Below are 3,733 nucleotides of genomic sequence, written 5' to 3' on the forward strand. Positions count from 1 at the left end.
AGCGACGAAATAAAGAATTCATGACAAAATTAATCATCCACTTAAACTAAATAAGAGACAAAAAAAAACCTTCTTTAGGGATGAAAAATTTTGTCAATAATTCCATAATATTTTTTTCCACATTATATACCTATTTTATCAAAATCTAAATTTTAGTTCAACAAATATGACCCTGTTCATGTTGAAACCTGTTGAATATAACAATTCCATCACAACTTAACCTAACCTGTTATCAACACATTTACGAATTAACAAAATGAAGATATCCATTCATCATTACAAATAATTTCATCCTAATACAATAAAATAGTGAAATATCCACAAAATATCCAAAAGTTATAACTTGTTCAATTCCACCAAAAATCCAACAATAACTAGTGCAACTCCAAAAAGTATGTGTATCCTTATCAAACAAAAATGAGCATTCAAGCAAATTACATCATTGTTGCACGTCAAAAATGCCACTCTAATCCAATCTGCAAAAAAATAAATTAAAAGTTTTAGTAATTAATCAATTATACAAAAGATTAAAAACATTAGTAACTCATCAATTTACAATTAGATCAATTATACAATTTATCCCTGTAACAGACTTTTTTTGAGATTATGAGAACAAAAAATTAATTTTAAGGCTAATTCACAAATGGTGCATCCCATTAATATGTCGTAAGTTCATACAACTTATATTGGTCCCTCCCAAGGTGCATCCCATTAATGTGTAATAGCCTACCGCTCAGGTGCTAAAGCTGAGTTATCATCACCACTGGAGAAAGGAAGAAGATCAATGAGTGTGCATGGGGGTGCCGTAGTCAGAATTATAAGCTACATCTTCACGCTATTTGCAAGGGGCAAAAAAGAAAAAAGAGAAAAGAGAAGCACCAGGTTAATATTGTAGAAACAGCAAAATCAAAGCCAATCAACAGTTAGGACTCTCACTGACAAATCTTCTCAATCTAATCCTAGTTGCATAAAGTCTAATAAAAGTTCAATTTCAATATCTAAAATGTTTCACTGCTTTGCCTTTGTATTACCAAGTTAGTAAAAAAAATATATGAAACCATTTGAAGCATAAAACAACCATCGTAAGTGAGTGGTAAGTCTCTCAAACACACAACAACACAACTCTCAAATGAGCCATACCAGCAAGCACAACAAGTTAACAATCATCCAAGTAGACAAATTACTACAACTAAAAGAACAACAAGGTCTTTAACACTTAATCCCTGGGATGCAAAAATTGTTTTGAGGAGAGTGATGTTGCCAAAGTTCTATGATGAACTTGTGTTGTAATGTATGACAACATTATTGGAATATATATTCTAACTAACAACATCAAATTTCCAAGAGCCTTGCAAAATATGTTATGCCAATGCACATAAACATGAAATTTTAGAACTAATGGAATCAAGCCATATTTTACTTCAAAATAAGATAATTTTCTTTTATGTACTTGTGAATCTCCATAGCATAAACAGTTACCCCATCATGAAATTATGTTTGAATTCATCATTATGCACAGAGGGGGAAAATATGGAACTCGGAACTTATGCACGAGTTCAGGCATTTTCCTACTCTATCTTCGACCAAACCAATTTCCAAGGTCCGCTTTTTGTTCCTAATCTGGGATTTAGAAAAGATTAAAAAAAAAAAAAGAAGAAGAAAAAGAAAAAGAAGAAGAAGAAGAAGAAGAAGAAGAAGAAAAGAAAAAAAAAAAACACTTTTATCATTGAGAAAGGTCAGATGCATTATGTTAAAAGCATCCAGATTTAGGGCAAAATTTTCAACCCAAAAAGTAAACCAATCAACTTAGACATTCATACATGAAAAACTAAAGAAAAATCATCAGCTGAGGGAAAACCAATCCTTTCTTTATGGTCATGTCACATGGACAGTGGCAGCACATGGGTAAGACAACCAGTGTGGTTTCTTCACCTGGGCAGCAAGGACACAATGTTGCAGCAACACAGCCATGTATAAGAAAAAGCATAAGAAAGGAATAGAAGATGTTTCTTACCTCAATAGAAAGGAACATACTCTTCTAGCTCCCCCCAAATAGGGGCCTATGAGCCCACCTACAGCCCCAGCTGTGGCTGTAGTAGACTGAACCAGATTTTTTTCAACTTCTGATGGTTTAACCATTACTGGCTAACCAAGAAGAGGCTAGCTAGAGAGTGCTATTGCCATAGGGACTGGCATTGCATCAAAAAATTCAATATAACTGCAAAGAAGCTGCATTAGCATCTAGATGGTACTAAGAAGGGAAATGGACATTGATTAGATGTGAAAGTGAATACAATAATAAGATTAACAAATGATACTGCCCAGTCTAAACATATTTTTTTTCCTTTTTTGGAGGTGGGTGGGGAATATATTATTAACCACACCATCAAACCCACTAACTTGCAGGGGATACAACAAGCAATAAATGGAATGGACCATTTAGAACACAACCACTGACACGTTTCGGCAACTAGTGCTTAAGTCCAGGAAATAGAACATAGGAGATGAGAGGTAAATAAATATAGAATGCTCAAGAAACTGCCCAAACTGAAGCAAGTGGAGCCTTAATGAAACAATTGAAAGGAGATTTAGGAGAGTAAAAGGTGGTGGAAGAACAGAGAAGAAAAAGGCTGACAAAAGCCCAAGATAGAAGAAGAGAGAGCAACTAAATACAAGGACTTCCAAGATTTTGAAACTTTGCTGAAGCAGGGCAAAAAGTTGGGAAATAAAAAACTCAAGTAATTGCACAAATTGATTCACATGCATTTCTTAAGCCTAGTAGCTAGCTCCCTCAAATAGGTTCAAAGTGAAGAAACAATTCAAAGATCCTTTTACACGTCATTTGCACCCTTCCATGTTAATTGTCCATATTTTGCAAACAGATTGCACACCTTTGGTTACTCTTTTCTACTACAATACAATACCAATCAAAAAATAAGGTGGTTTTCCAATCACGAATCATGGTTTGATGGGGGTAGACTGATATAACATATGGGTTGATTTGATATAACAATTTCCAACACAACAATTTAGGTTCATACCAAAAAAAAAAAAAAAATTACTCCCCATTACATTTTAAAAAAAAAAAAATAGTGAATTACAATGACCCCCACTAAGGGTTTTGACAAATGTAAATTTCCCTGGCAGTAAACTTGAAGGAAACCAAGTTAACAAATAATGTAAAATGATAAAAAAAAAAAAAAAAAATACCGTCTCTCTTACATGCATAAAATAATTTTAAAAAAATAAAAAAATTCTCCGTCCCAAGAATGATTAGAAAAACTAATGTATGTCAAAGATAATATTCCACATAACATTATTTAGGGTAAATTACAATGACCTCCGTTGATATTTCTAACAAAGACATTTAACTCCCTGATATTCTAGAAAATACACACTCGCCCCCAAAAACTTGTAGTCACATAACTAGCAGCCCCTCTCATTAAGTGGTTGTTGGGGTTTGTGATAGTAACTTTCTACAGCTTTTTTTTCTTCTTCCTACCAAAATGAGTAAGAAAAGGAAGAACTAAGAACTAATGAAAAGAATGGGTGCCAAATATAATGATTGCAATAAAGGCATACCACAATTAGATCATAGGGCAGTAGCAAATGGTAGAAACACTTCCCAAATCTATTAACTGCCTTAAAATAGGTTGAACACAACCTTTCTTAACTAACTTTTCAATGCAATCTTTCACATATATTCAAGACCAAATAGGCTACACTACACGGT

The 3,733-nt window shown here is 33.5% G+C and overlaps 1 long non-coding RNA gene across 1 annotated transcript; it reads right to left on the bottom strand.

Annotated features, from left to right (window-relative positions):
* Positions 1-216: 216 nt before the first annotated feature.
* Positions 217-3,058, bottom strand: LOC145804490 (uncharacterized). The gene is made up of 3 exons (XR_014346291.1): positions 2,015-3,058; positions 731-835; positions 217-476 (listed from the first exon to the last, which is right to left on the bottom strand). It is a non-coding gene; the product is annotated as an uncharacterized LOC145804490 (long non-coding RNA).
* Positions 3,059-3,733: the final 675 nt, after the last annotated feature.

This window comes from Camellia sinensis, chromosome 12 (assembly GCF_055761805.1).
Source record: "Camellia sinensis isolate YWXY chromosome 12, ASM5576180v1, whole genome shotgun sequence".
Classification (NCBI taxonomy): Eukaryota; Viridiplantae; Streptophyta; class Magnoliopsida; order Ericales; family Theaceae; genus Camellia; species Camellia sinensis.